Source organism: Anser brachyrhynchus (assembly GCF_964034855.1).
Source record: "Anser brachyrhynchus genome assembly, chromosome: 4".
In the NCBI taxonomy this organism is placed as follows: domain Eukaryota; kingdom Metazoa; phylum Chordata; class Aves; order Anseriformes; family Anatidae; genus Anser; species Anser brachyrhynchus.
The window spans coordinates 71,303,460-71,318,371 of record NC_137698.1 but is presented as its reverse complement, the minus strand read 5'-3'; the positions used below and the strand labels follow the sequence as shown (position 1 = coordinate 71,318,371).

At 46.0% G+C, this 14,912-nt stretch overlaps 1 long non-coding RNA gene across 1 annotated transcript in view; it reads left to right on the top strand.

Annotated features, from left to right (window-relative positions):
- Nucleotides 1-1,149: 1,149 nt before the first annotated feature.
- LOC308195204 overlaps nt 1,150-14,912 on the top strand; it is a 30,576-nt gene continuing 16,813 nt past the window's right edge. The window contains exon 1 of the long non-coding RNA XR_013951324.1: nt 1,150-8,784. This is a non-coding gene — a long non-coding RNA (uncharacterized lncRNA). The remainder of the gene's footprint in view (nt 8,785-14,912) is intronic.

The following is a 14,912-nucleotide window of genomic DNA, read 5'->3' as shown; positions in this document are numbered from 1 at the left end:
GGTCCCACAAAGAGTTCTCTGTCGAGCCAGGAAGCGTTTGTGCTTCACGGTCTGTGTGCAGATGCCAAAGTTCTCAGCTGTGGAGCAGAATTCTCTACTCTGTCCTCCATTCCTTGGTTTCAAGTAAAAAAGGAAAAAAAAAATCCCCAAACAATACTATTTCTCCACATTCTTCTGGTTGCTGGAATCCCAGTACTCATCAAATGACTCCTCAGCCTTCACATTCCTTTGGATATCGTTCTCAGCAGCCATGCCCCACTCGATTCATCTGCTTTTCTCCACAGCCAGACAGTACAATCAGTTGTGTCTGCATTTCCTCCACTTTATCCCATTATCAGCTCCATTATATACTCTGTGCTTGCTCCCACATTGCTCTGAAGGTGTTTTTTTTTCCTCTGGAAATCCACTCCCAGGAGTCCTGGCACCAGTTTGCTTGGTTTCCCCATGGTTTGCCTGCTGACACACAGCTCTGGAGCGTCTCAGGCCCAGCCTCCGTCATCACGTTTCACAGATCACATGCTGATGTAACTTATGTTTTTTACACTGGAGGTTTTTATTTTGTTTTTCTTTAACCCAAAGAAAGAGTAAAAACTGTGGTAAGGACAAGGATTACAGCTGGGGTTATGTTTTGCCTTTCTGCATGTGTCGCAGGCCCAGCAGAACTCCTCCAAGTGGGGCTGCAGATCAGGCCTTGCACCAGGCCCTTCCCCACAGGTGGTGAACTCTCTGATGACAGAAAGGGAGCAATTTGGTCACCAGATGTGAACATCTTGTGCTGGTGAGACAACCTGTGGTGCCAGCAATGTCCTGAGCAACCTGCTCTGGCCTGGTTTGAGCAGGGGCCCTGGATGGGACATCTCCAGAAGTCCCTTACCACCACAGCCATGCTGTGACCCTGCCTTAAGCAGAGGTTAAGGCCTGTCCCTGGGTGTCTGCAGGTTAGGACTAAGCCTTGCCCAGGATTCAGGGGTCCAGCTGTGAGGAGATAGGGTCCTATGGCAGTGGGGAGATCTGGGCATGCACAGGGGGCTGTGGGGAGGACACTGGCAGAGCCCCCCCCTCCCCCCATCAGCTAATCACTACGCAAACCCATGTTATTGCAAATAGGGAATGTCTGTACTTACCTCTTTATTTCTGGGCAGACTCCACTTGGATTTTGCCTTAATTTTCTGTCTTAATCTACCTAAACTGACCCGATTTTGATTTTTTTTTGTCCTCTCTCTTTTTTTTTTTCTCTATACCTATTTTATTGACACTTCATCCTTTGGACTCTTCATGTCTTGGACTCTCTTCTTGACCTAACTCAAAACATAGGTCCATAATTGCCTGTCACCATTTCAATATCCTGCTAGCAACCCCTGAGTTCATTTTCTCCTCATTCTCTGCACTAGAAGCAATATTTTTACTCTGTTGGTGCAGCACCTGGTCTCATCAACTTCTCTTCCTCTATCTATCTACAACATTGTCATGGCAGAGAAGAACCTGTTGCCACACTGGTGACCCCTGATTTTGGTTTGTCTGCACTGCAGGGAGGGTACAGCTTTCAAGCCCTTGCATTGCGTGCCCCCAGCTCTCCTCCTTTCTTCCCTATCACTTGCTGGGTTTTGCTCTCAGCCTTCAAATATGTCATGTTTATGTGTGGATTTGGTCCCTTTCCCTGCCAGGTCTATGGCAGGACTCCTAGTCAGGCAATCCACAGGACCAGACTTTGTCAAAGCATGTTTTTGAGTTATTTATGGCACCTACTAAGCAGCCAAAAAGCATGGGGCCAGATCTTCACATGTTGTAACTATTGGGATTTCTTTGAAGAGGCAGAGATGTTTCCATTGCTGTAAGCCTATGTTGTGAATACAACTGGATGGTCTGGTCGAGGAAATTCACCAAGTGTCTGGGTACCAAGAGTACGAGAGGGCACAATGAGGACAAAGCAGGCAACATCCAGTGTCCACATGTGGAGTGACAACCACCAGCCAACAGAAGTACAGCTCCAGGACAGCCCATGATGCCTCTTGTCTATTTTACCTGGCCAGGTGTCCTGCTTTTAGCAGTGATAGAGTTAATTTTCTTCCTATGGCGCTGTGTTTTGGATTTTGGATGAGAACAATGCTGATAACACCCCGATGTTTTTGTTGTTGCAGAGCAGTGCTTACACTAAGTCAAGGATTTTTCAGTTTCTCATAGCATCCTGCCAGCAAGGAGGCTGGGAGGGGACAGAGTCAGGACAGCTGGCCCAGGCTGGCCCAAGGGATATTTTGTACTATAATTCTGAACAAAAACACTGGGGAGGGCACTGCTCAGGGCTGGGCTGGGCATTGGTCAGCAAGTGGTGAGCAATTGCATTGTGCATTTCTTGTTTTGTATATTCTTTTATCGTTATTATTATTTTCCATTCATTTTCTGTTCTATTACACTGTCTTTATGTCAACCCTCAAGTTTTATCTTTTTTTTTTTTTTTTTTCCAGTTCTCTCTCCCATCCCACGGTGGGGGAATGAGCGAACAGCTGTGTGGTGCTGAGCTGCCTGCTGGGTTAAACCACAACACCAGGACAGCAGAACCAGAGCTAACAGCTTATGGCTCAGCAGATTCCTTTTTTTTTGTTGTTTTGTTTTCTGTGCTTGAGCAGCAACTTCTTTTAAACCTTCACCTAGGGCTGAAACTCCATTTTCTGTTCCTCAGGGAATGCCATCATTTCCTCTCATCCTGTATTGCACCAAAATGTCGGGGCAGGTGATGAATGTGCCAGCAGCTACCAGGTGTTGGAGCTGCATGGAGCAGTGGTGGGGACAGACCAGCACAGAGGGGCAGCTCCCACGTTGTGGGAGGAGATAGCACTGATTCCTGGCTTCCCTTACAGCGTCAGGGGGATATCTGGGGAATGCACTTCATCCCAAGCACGTGGCATCTTGTTGGATCTTGATTTCTCTGTCCAGGAGTCTCTCAGTGTTGCAGAAAGCCCGAAGAAGCTACAATAAAATAATACTTATGATAAAAATAACAAAAACAATAACAACAACAACAACAATAAAAATAAGATAGTCCCCTCCAATGGACATGGGGAAGTTCCTGCGTATCAGGAGAGAAGGTTGTTTAGACAAGACAGGGCACAAGTGTCTGGCCAGCTTGGTGTCTCTGTGGTCAGTCTGGCTGGAGATCTGCCAGCTGAAGGGTGAAGGAGGCACCTGAGGTGAAAAATTTATGAAGAGATTGTAAATGCAAAATTCTTGTCAAGTCAGAGCACTGAAGTGAGGAGAGACGTTTGCTCTCATTGATTTTCTTTCTGGAAACCCACAGATTTTCTCTGGCTGCTCCTGAACCATTCTGTAGCACATTTGAAAGTAGAAAAAAACATTTCTTAGGGAATAACCAGTGTTGGGCAGCAAGGCCTTCAACTCTGAATGTATTTCCATTGACTTTCACATTTTTTCCCTCATATTTCTGTTGGCCCGTGCTATAATTTAGACACTTGCTTCTACACCTCTTTGGTTAAGGTTTAAACAAAACTAAAATCCCACGATGCTTTACTGTGCAGACTTGGGCCTGGCTTAACTTTCTAGGCTCTTTAGCTCTACTGACTATTTCTGTGTGCTGCATAGTAACGTTGGTTAAAAGCTCTTCTTTTGTAGTAAGTGAGAGCCTGCTTGTATTTATTGTGCTTCTTCTTGCAGAAATGCCAACAGAAGAGAGTTACCAGCACAGGTTTGCGTGGGTGGCATTTTTGTATATTGTCAATACTGCTTTCAGGAGAGGTAGGTAGGATGTGTATGCTCAAATAGCATAATTCCTGTGCCCCCTCCAATGCGTCACTGGTAAGTTGATAACAGTGTGGAAGTCTCAAAGGGAAGCCTTGATTTACACCACAGGTTGATCAGAGATCATAGTCACAGGGGACAGAGGTAGAATCGTAGACTCACAGAATCATTTAGGTTGGAAAAGACCTCAAAGATCCTCAAATCCAGCCGAAGCCTCGATTACTTTCAGATTTTATCCAAAGATCATCTAATTGGTAGATTTTGCTGATTTTGAGGACTCTGATGTGAATAGGTCACATTCAAAGCAGGGATTTTAGCCTCTTTGCTTCAATGAGAAATAAGTTCTCCAATGACACTGTATAAAGGTTCATTTCTGTGTTATCATGATTGAAAGTATCACCATCAATAAGCAAGGAATATGCTATAGTAACATAATCTGAGTACAAAATGTGGGTTACAAATCTACGTCAGTAATTCTCTGTGTGTTCTTTAACTAGTTAATATGATGTGATAGATAAACCAGAGAAAAACAATGCACTTTCTCCCTAATTCCTTATATATAAAAATGATGAGCTGGACATGAGTTCCCCCAAAACTATGAAAAGTTGGAGGTTGTGCCATTTGTCAGTGGAAAGGTCATTTCACTGACATTAATCCAAATTTGATTTAAAGAGCTATAATATCCTCAGACACCATTTCTGCTAAGCCCCCCTCCTGGTGCTAAAAGCCACTGTGGCCTTGCATCCTCACCCAGAACTTGGCACCACCTGTCCTTTGACACCTCTCTTGGAGAGAGGCTGTTTTTTGAAATCCTATGCACCAAGACAGGGTTGACTCCCATAATCATCTGAAACTTCTTTCCATGTGGCTCTTGGAGGAAGTTTGACTGCTGGTGGGGAATCCAGAGCCACCCAGCACTCCTCCTGAGGACTAGCCTTTCCCTTCTCATGTGTCACTGAGGATCACTGTTATACGGTCCTCGGGGACACTCCAGTCCCACCTGGATGCTTCCAACCAGCCATGAGGTTTCTACCAGAGAAGCAAAGCCAAACTCTGCACATACCTGTATATTATAAAACTGAAAGCAAGTTTTCCTATGCATGCATATCTAATGTACCAGAAAATACGTACTTCCATCCACTGCCATCAGCAGTGCTACAACCATTTACCCTGACTCACTACAGGGGAGAAGGCCTGGAGAGTTGTGGCTTGGCTGATTCAAGTGCACGAGCCTGTTCATACCCCTGTGTTATTATAGCTCCCCCTTAAAGGAGAAGATTAGCACTCCATTTAACAGCTCTTTATATGACAACACACCATAAATTAAGTTCAGCATAGAGGCAAGTGTGTGTGCACCTCCAGGCCTAGTCTCTGAGCCTTCCTATTAGGAGCAGAGCAATATCCCAAATCAAGATGCTGTCTTGTGGCTTTGCCACAGTTAAATCCTCTTCAGGTTTAAGCTGAGACTCAGGAAAGAATCCCCTGGAGCTTTCTACTCTCTCCTGAACAAAGCTCCAGAAAGAAGTGAGAGTAGGCTATAATGAGGAAACTTGCCAAAATGCTTATTTTCCAGGCAAATATTTCAAGCTGGATGAAGGTGTGAAGTGTCTGGGATGCATACAGGCAGGCATGAAGAACAGACCACATGTGGATGGGGGAAAGAGGGATTTAGAGAGGCGTTCTGGAGAGATCAGAGGGGGTGACTTTGGATGTTGCTGATGAGACCAGCTCCTGGCCTCAAGGCTGAGACTTCAGGCAGCCAAAGGCTGAAGTGGATGTGAGTGGGGTGCTTTGGGGACCTACACAGGATTTAATGGAAAGAAAGTAGAAACAGAGGGTTCTGTGAGATTAATTAAAACATTTTCCTAAGGGCTATCACAGCTTCTCTGTAATTGATTATATCCGAAACTCATGGAACACCAAGCCAATGCAAAATCTGAGATTCTGCATTGACTGATGAGAGTCGGGTGGTTTGACTGGTCTCCAGCTTGGTATGTACTCACTTTGGAGACTGGTGACCATAACCACCAAAAGGGGAAGCAAGCTACTGGCAGTGGGACAGATTGACAAGAGAATGGACAAGGAGGAGGGATTCTGCCCATCTTTACGCAGCTGCTGTCTTCAATGGTGGCTGGTGCAAGACAAGGCTCTGGGCCATGTATAACAGCAGCATGGGTGAGAGGGAATGTTTCAAGTCTTTTACATCTCTATTACAGTGTCATCTCCAAACTGAATCCCCTGTGATGGTGTCTGCAGTGGAGCTGGGAAAATAGGAATGGGAAAACTGCCAATCTCCCCCGATTCCTCTGTATGGGGTGAAGTATACCTTCCGCCTGCACCAAAACCATCAGCAAGAGGAGTGCGTGAGAATAGGAAGGCTTAAGCACTTGGGGCACTGTAATTATAATTTTGAGGCACTCAGTGACCTGGACCCAAGTGTGAGCACAGATGCATCTAGGCTCTGCTCTTTTGTGCATAAGAGACACGTCTCTGAGGCCCTTTTAGTTTTGGTCAAAGCAAAGATCAAAGAAAGGTCTTCCACAGACTGCACTCACTGCATCCAGCTTATCTCCTGAGTTGAAGCTACAGGTCCTCAGGTGCAGGGGCAGAGAGTGGAAGTCTCACCCCGGTGGTAACGAAGCAGCGCACGTATATGTATTCTGATACGTAGGGTTAGCAGTTTCACACACTTCATAGCTCTTTGCTCACTCAGGAATGTGGTCACTGCACACAGGCATTGAAACGCCAGTTATTTAACAGTGCAGTGTTGCTCAGCCAAGGAGAAATGGGAACAGAAGTGTATTTCTGCCTCTTATTAAAAGGGCACACTTTTGAATACAGGGCCTTATTCTGACCTCAGTCACTCAGAATGGCTCCATGTTAACAAAGGAGGTAGTGTCGATTATACTGTGATATAGAGATCAGGATCTGTCCTGTTAGTTGTCTTTATATTTTAATCAAAATTTCAAAAGCATTGAAAGGCTGGTTGATCTTTCAAATAACAGTTGCTCTCATTAAAAAAAAAAAAAAAAAAGTGTTTTAAATTGGGCTGTTAAAGGAATGTGTAAATTTTAGTCCATCCCAGATTCAGCTGCAATTAGCATCACCATTACTATGCTGATTTATTCCTGTATAGTCCCTTGTTACTCGGAGAGAGACAGAGTGAATGAGATCAAAGATGCGTGGTCCTGGCGCTTCAGCATCTCCTGGGAAATCTCTGCTCCCTCCTTCCAGGAGCACTGCTTTGGCTTTGCAGTTGTGGCTCCAGGACCTGGTGGTTGCTGCTCCTGGTACCTGAGACCACGGTGCATATAGCAGCTTCCTCCAAAGTGCTCAAACCATTTCCTCAGCAGTGGCAGGGGTTTTCATCCAAACTACCTATCGGGAGCACGGCTGCTGGTCCGGGTTGCCTTGTTGTGCCCCTGCATCATGTGGGTGGCCGTGGACAGCTATGGGATGGCACATGCACCATGTCTGGGTCTCTTGGTCCCGTCTAGGTTACTAATGTGGGTGTAACCACAAGGTACAATCTCTGTTCCAGAGAATTTCATCTAATGAGCACTGGTGGGGTCTAACTCAGCTGTCAGCAGCACAGCAGATCCTGCTTTCTGTGGAGGAGAGGAAGGAAGAGAAGACAAGGGGGAAATCTATGTGTTCCCCTGGGTTTACTGGTCCATGGCTCCTCTGACAACACAGCAAAACATAGATTTGTTGCAAAAAGAGGCAGGATAGGTTAGATTAGGACTAATCTGTGTGTGTGTCCAGCTCTTCCTCCTGCCATTCTGCGTACATCATGATGCAGATGTCCCCAGCTGCTGTCCTCAGTGGTGGCATGTAGCACTGGGGCCACACAGGGTTGTCCTCTTCTAAACACACCGCAGTGCTTTGGCCAACCCGTTTTTCAGGACTTAATTGTTTCCAGTTCGTTCTGGGAAAGACATTGCTCTAACCCATGCTCTCAGCACTGGCTCCTCTAAGCAGCTGAGTGCTGTCTCAAAGGCCAGCCTGGGGAGCTTAAAGTGCTGGGGCAGCAGGAAGGGTTTCCCCCTAGACCTGAAGACAGAGGGAAGTAGTTTTTTTTTTCTTTTTTTTTTCTTTTTTCTTTTTTTTTTCTCCTCTGTGATCATGGGGAATGCTCTGCTTGCTAGCAATGTCTCAGAGCTTTATTTTTCAGATTGCTTCCTATTGCAGAGAGCTGCAAGACGCTGTGCCCTGGGTTGCGCCTGCTCTCTTCCAGTGGCATGTTAGAGTGATTTCATATGGTTTTCTTCTATAGGATATAAACTTGCTCCTTAAATGCCCTTTGGAAGCCCTGCACAGCACCAGCTCTTGTCATGGTGTAACAGACTCTTGTTCTGCACTGGATGGATGTTTTTAGGGCACTGAACCCCACGACCCTCTTCATTTGCCTTTGGAGAAGTAGCAACGACCCTGCTGTTGGCCAGGAAATCAGAAGCAGCATCCACAGTGGTCCTGGCTCCGTCGCCATCTGTTCTTGTCACGCCGCCCAAGCTCCTTCCCCCCTTTTACATGATGGAAGCACCGTACACGGCTTGTACCCCTGCTGGCTGACAAGCTTCCTCCTCCAGATACATGCAGCACTACCTGGGAACAAGCTACCAGCAGATAACTTGTCTAGCTAGGACTATATCCTTTTTGCCTCTCACAGTACTACGCCTACCGTCCTGTTTTTATTACACTACACAAGCTGTATATGGCTGCATGTTACCTTTTCCAGCCCCAGAGGTGCTGTTCTGTCTGTCACCTTCTCTTTCTACCCTAACACGAGTAAATTATTTGTGACACTTTTTTTTTTTTTTTTTCCTCAGCTGCAGATGGAAGGAGGGGGTACATTTCCACGGGCAGAAGTGAACTGCACATGTGGGAGCGGGCTGTAGATGGTGCTGCTGGCCCAGGAAAGCGAAGCTGGGCTCTATTTGCCGATAATAAAAGCTCCAATAAAAGCGGTGCTACTTGAGCAAGTCAGCACTGAGAAAACCAAGGCAGCTCAGAGCTCTCGGAGCACCTTGACGGGTAAATCCTGAGCTCTGGTGCCAAAAGCTGATGTGCTGAAAATGGGATGCAGAGAGACAGCGCTGAGGGATCGAGGGCCACCGGGGTGTGCGGGGGGACAAAGTGATCTCCTTCGGCTGGCCTCTGCAGCCCCATCCCTGCCCGTGGTGGAGCAGGACAGAGCTGCACCCAGGCCAGGACTTTTTGGGCAAAGGGTAGATGCTCTGGCAAGAGATGTAAGAAGCCACAAGAGATTAGGAATAACTGAACATCAGAGGAATTTCTTCCTAATCCCCAGCCATTGGTTTAAGCCCTGAAGATTTTGATTTCCTCCAAACCTCTTGTTTTTTGTTTGTTTAATGCCGGCTATTATGACCAACTAATCTTGTTAGCCATAAATGCAAGCAATTCTCTTGTGGATTCCTACTAGATTTGTTGGCTAGAGGAAGAAAATCGCAGGCAATTGAATTATCATGGCTTAATGAATTACCACTTCTCCGCTGAGCCCTGGCCACTGGCGATTTACAAGCTCTTAGCCCTTTGCAGTTGCACACTGGAGCTCGGCAGCACTTTTAACTGAGATCTAATCTGCTTTTGCAGAGTGGTAGCATCTCCTACAACGCCAGGTACTGTTTCAACACCAGCCAACCTGCCAGGGAATAAGCCATGATCTGCTCATACCTGGAGTCATGCTGATGCCTTGCAGCAGTGAGTTTCACAGGTCAATTAGACAGTATTTACCAGCATTAGTACGTTAACAAATCTCCGCTGGCCAGGTGCCTCCAGCTTCCCTATAACTTTCTAGCCCAAGAAAGCAAAAGCCAAAGTGACAACACAAAGTGTTGGACTTGGCTGCTGTGACCTGCCAAGAGGTTTTCTGCCCCTAAATGCCTCCCTAATACACTCTCACCGCTTTTCTGTGATGCTTATGGAGCAGCTCTCTGAGCCCTTCGTCTGTCCTGTGCACGGTTCCAGTATTCATGCCACTACAGCAACAGTTTGGGGTGGTTCAGATTGGATATTTCTGTGTCACATGGCAGGAGGAGCACTAGGTAATGCTGAAACTTTGGGGCTGAGTCCTTATTTAAGGACTGGCAGGACTCCACAAGTCCTGAATAAACACCTTCATCGGTCCCTTCAAGTAAATCAAGAAAACCAGCCCTCCTTGACTCCATTTCAGGCTTGCAAAAACTTTTTCTTCCTTGCCTTCCCTCTCTTGGAGGAAGTTTATATCAGAATACTGCTGAAATTCAAGATCCCTCATCTGCCTCAAGCCCTAAAACAGAGGCACAAAAGAGGCATTAAAGACACCGAACATGCAAATAATCAAATGTTTTCATATGCAGAAGAACGGTTGCTTTTAGTAACTCATCCTAGAACACGACGGCATTAGAGGTTTTGGAATGAGGGCCTCCCAACAGCATCAATAAAGGGAAAAGGTCCAAAAAGTAAGCTAAACAGTGCTGCTGCCTGAATATAGCCTTTCATTCAGTCGTCCCCACAGTGTTTCAGGCTCATTTTAGAGCTTTTTTTTTGATAAATGATGGAATTTGTGTTTTTTGGCTCCCATTCAAGAGTTTATATTTTTGTTCTATAATTTCCTTAAACATTTAATTTCCTACATTAGTTGACGGTCTCTTGCATCTGCCGGAAAATTAGTTCTGGTGCTTCTGTGCCTGCACTGGGAATTTATTTTTATTTTTTTTTTTTTTAGTTTTTGAAGCTGCAGAGAGAGCGAACCCACCCGCAGCCAGATGCTGTGCTGGTATATAGCTTCAGCCTTGCAGATGATGTAGGAAGACACCACAGATAAAGAGATCAGAGTCAAAGGGCTCTGCTGTTAAAGTTGTCAGAGGCTCTTCTGTTGTCTTTAGCTGCAATACCATGGCCATCTCCAACATATTTGAATTCAGAGGTGATAACTGCATGGGAAACAGGTGTTTTTTTTCTTGATTTTTTTTTTTTTCCAAATGCTGCCGTTGACCTGTGGAACTCATTGCTGTGAGGTATTGGTGCTGTCCTGAATGGACGGAAGTATTTCTGTAAGATCTCTCCATTCCTCCTTCGCTTTGGTAATCTTGCTTCCCAGTGCTGCCTCTGCAAACAAGGTGTTCCTTGTTTCAGGCCAACCCTCCCTACAATGGTGTAGACAGCACATCTGCAGAGTGGCAATCCTGAAAATGAACACGTGAAAATATTTTTCCTAATGGCATTTAGGAAAAAATGGATTTAGCATGGAGCAAAAAAGGAGACACTCTTCATCACTGGGAGAGAAGCTATGGAAAGGTCTAGCACAGAAGTTGTGTTTGGACATTTCTTGTAGGAGTTGGTGAGGGGACATTGCATCTGTAAATCCTGATTCCCACAGCCCCGAGGAATGACACACGTTGAGAAGCATCCTTTGACTCTCTCGTGTCTTTGCTCATTCAGGTAAACTGGGACGAGAGACTTTTTTGGGAGCCAACCCCCCCTGAGCCCAATGCCACAAACATACACCCTTGTTCTCCTGTAGGAGAGGGCAGCATTTGGCCCTGTTGTCCCAGTGGCAGCAAATAACTCCTGACACGCAGCACCTCCTCATCTGTTCGTACTGTGCAGCTGCGGGATAAATCTGCATTGATGCAAAATGACGGGATCTGTCCCAAGTTAGATAAGTTGCACATTATTAAAAAGTTACTGGAAGGCAGAGAAATCATCATTTCCTTGATGCTTGGCTGGAAAGAGAGGCATGTGCTTCAGCCTTTTGCAGAGCAGAGGACTGAGCGTTCTTGGCACTCCGGCAAGGACAAAGAGGTGAAGTCCTGGCCTGACATGGGATTGGACATCCGAATGGGCAGACCTCATAGCAGTGGGACCAGTTGAACCCCCCTGTCAGCAGGTCAGGTGCTTTTTGGCCAGGTGACAGCATTTCTAGAGTTTAGGTCTGGTCAGGCGCATCGGCTCTTGCAAACAATTCTGATTCTAGCAACAATCTGAGCCTGCTGCCATGGTATCCGAGGAAATCTGCTCTGGTTTGAATTAGCATACCATTACAAGAGATAAAGGCGCTCTCCCAGTTGCTATCAGCTGAGGTTTGCTGAAGCAGATGTCTTTCCCTGTCTCTTCCTAAGTAAAAGCTTCCACTGACTGGACCTGAGAATGTGTCATGTCTCGGTGGGAATGATCTGATGGAAAGCTTAACAAATACTCTTTGTTTATTAAGCCCACAACATACACAGTGTGTTTGTGGCCACGGAGGATGTGTAGGAATATCTTCCTGCATCCTGGAAATACTGGGAAGAGCAAGACTTGTTTATAAGTGGAGAAAGTGCCTGTTGGAAGGGATGCACGGAGGGCTGTGGGCTCCAGGAAGGAGCTATGTCTGAAGGCAGCAACTTTTGCTGGGTGAAGGCCTGTCTTTGGAACAAAACAGTTGCATTTTGGAAGAACTAAGCCCAATGCACCATTTCTGTCCGTCAGCTAGATGCATCCTCGCAGCCTGTAACATGTTGACTCATGAGTTATGGTGGAAACCAAACCTTCCATTACACCAGAAAACAAGTCCACGGTAAACGAAAGGCTCTGATCCTAACTCCGCAGGGTGTGATTGCTCCACATGCCAGGAAACCCACAGGAATGCAACACTGATTTATTTCCAGCCAAGCCCCGGGGACAGCCCTCCACCCCACCAGGAGCTCTGCAAGGGGCTTGGACCAACCTTGGGGCTGAGCTGGCAGAGAGGAGCCCACCTTTGTAAGGTGGCTTTGGCATTAGATATCTTGCCCAAAAGACTTTGGCCTACAGAGAGACCTACAAGCAGCCTGAGAGGAAGCAATGGGCATGCCAGCCTGCATGCCCTGCCCAAAACAGGGCCCATGCCTACAGGAAAACCTCATGCACGTCTCTAGGATGCAGATCATGGGCCTCTGTCCTTCCCCTGTCAAAAGTTCCACTCATTTCCACAGGGTTTTTGATCTGAGCTTAGGCCTCATGGTCCTTTCCTGTCAAAAGCTGGATTTCATCTCCTTCCCTTCTGCACAACGTGCTGGTTGTCTCCTCCATCCCCCTCTTCTTCGTCAGGTTGGGATATTGGGAGAGCTGTGTGTGGTCCTGGCCAGCTCCTGGTCCACGCTTGCTCCAGGAGAAATTAAGGTTTCAAAGGTAAAAAGGGTGTGTATGTGAAGTGGGGCTTATTTTTCTTGATACCAAAAATGTCTGGAAGAATGATGTTTGGCTGGGAAATTTCTGCCCAACCCACAGGTCACCTGAATTCCCAGAAAGGCAATGGCTGGAGAGCACAAAACAGTATGTGAGAAAATATCAGACGTGGAAAATGTACAGTAGCAGTTCTTAGGCCAGACACGTTAGAAAAATTAAGATGCACAATCAGTTCTGCCATCCTTTTCTGCCAGGTGATGCAAGATCTGATACTGAGACTAACGCAAAAAAAAAAAAGTCACAAGGGCCCCTGTACCTCTAGGATTTTTTGTTATTGTCCTGAGTTGAGATTTTTCTCTTTTTCTCAAAAAGTGGATTGCTCTATCTTGTCCCCACTTGCTGCTCTGCTCCTTCATCTCAATATCTGGAAACCTCTGTGAGGCAGGGCTGGGACAAACAACCACAAAAGGAGGACAGATTTAGCAAGAAAAAGTGTTGGGGACATTAGGTGGGATGCACTTCTCCTCACATAACCCTCTAACCTGGATGTTGAGGGTGCCTCCATGGGGTGCCCCAAAGGATGAGAGGTACCTCGAGGTAGTGCATAGGAATGAACCTCCTCTGCTGGGGGTCATTGCTCCTCATGATGGAAAAGCACACGGATGAGTGTGGACTGGATGCCTCACTTTTAATCAGCAAGGCGAGATGAATCCTGCCATCCTCTCCGGGGTTTTGATCTATGCCCAGGAGCTCCAACAGAGCTACATCCATGGCACGGAGAGGCTACCTTTTCCAGAGCTTAAGTGACAAGATCAAGCTAGAAGCTTAGTCCCCTGAAGATGGTGATGGAGGGAAGAGATGGACAGACTGAGTTCTGCTGTGTAGGTTGAGGTACGGATGTCTTTGGAGTGCTGAAAAACTAAGACACTATTACAGCTGGCTGAGAATTGTCTACGTTTTATGACAAAATATAAACAAAACCAACAATATTGAAATGAAACATTTGGGCTCAGCTGTGCTCAACTTTTATGTATGCTCAGCTCACACAGGATGGAGACCTGGTAGCTAATTCTCTTACATAGACCAAGCCCTTAGCTGGACTACATATCCCATGATGAATTACTGCCTTTTGCCTTGTTGCATTTCTATGTTTTGCCATAGGACCCACTAATTTATTTTGGGGTGGGAAGTCACAAACGTGCTGAGGCTTGTCTACTAAGGAGGCTGGGACCATCAGGCATGTGCCTGGTGACCTCTCAGCAGCTCATCCAGGTGCAAGATCAAGTCTGAAACACGTCAAAATGACATATAAATTATTGCTTCCCAGAACAATTTATTCTATGAAAAACATTTTGATATTTCAACATTTTGTCCCAAGTCATAACGGAAACAAATACTGAAATATTGGAAATTCCTGTGGGATGAAATTCCTGTGAAGTTCATTTTTGCACTTAGTGAAAGTAAATACAAAAATGTCTTGTGGGTGATTTCTTGTTTTTGCTCCCTTAATTAAAGTTTCCTGATTTTTTTTTTCCATGGTGTCAGGGCCAGTTTAAAGTGCTTATTCCTTTCAAGAGCCATTGCACACAAATAGGCCTTGAGATGTCTCCATAGTGGGGAGGGAGATGTACATGGAAATCCAGATTTCTAGTGAGGGTAGTCCAAGGGTGGGGAGCAAAATCTCCTTCTTGCTCAGTTATGGGCACCTCTTTGCAGAGCACTGATTGTTGCTGTGGTTTGCTTGCTGCTTTGCATCAATGGGATACTGTCAGGAAGAAACAAAGATATGCATTTTTTATTCATTTTCTTCCTGGCATATATAAAATGTGCAGCTTTGTTGGAAACCTTTTCAGTTTATTTTAATAGCAGTGTGGGACGTCAGGAAACATTCAGATTTCAAGCCTTGCACAGTGGCAGAATTCACATTTCAATTAGGTTTGCAGGAAGGCTTCCTTTAGCCAGCAAGGTGCTCACCAGTGCTAGTGTTCCTCTGCAGGAACAGTGTTCCTCTT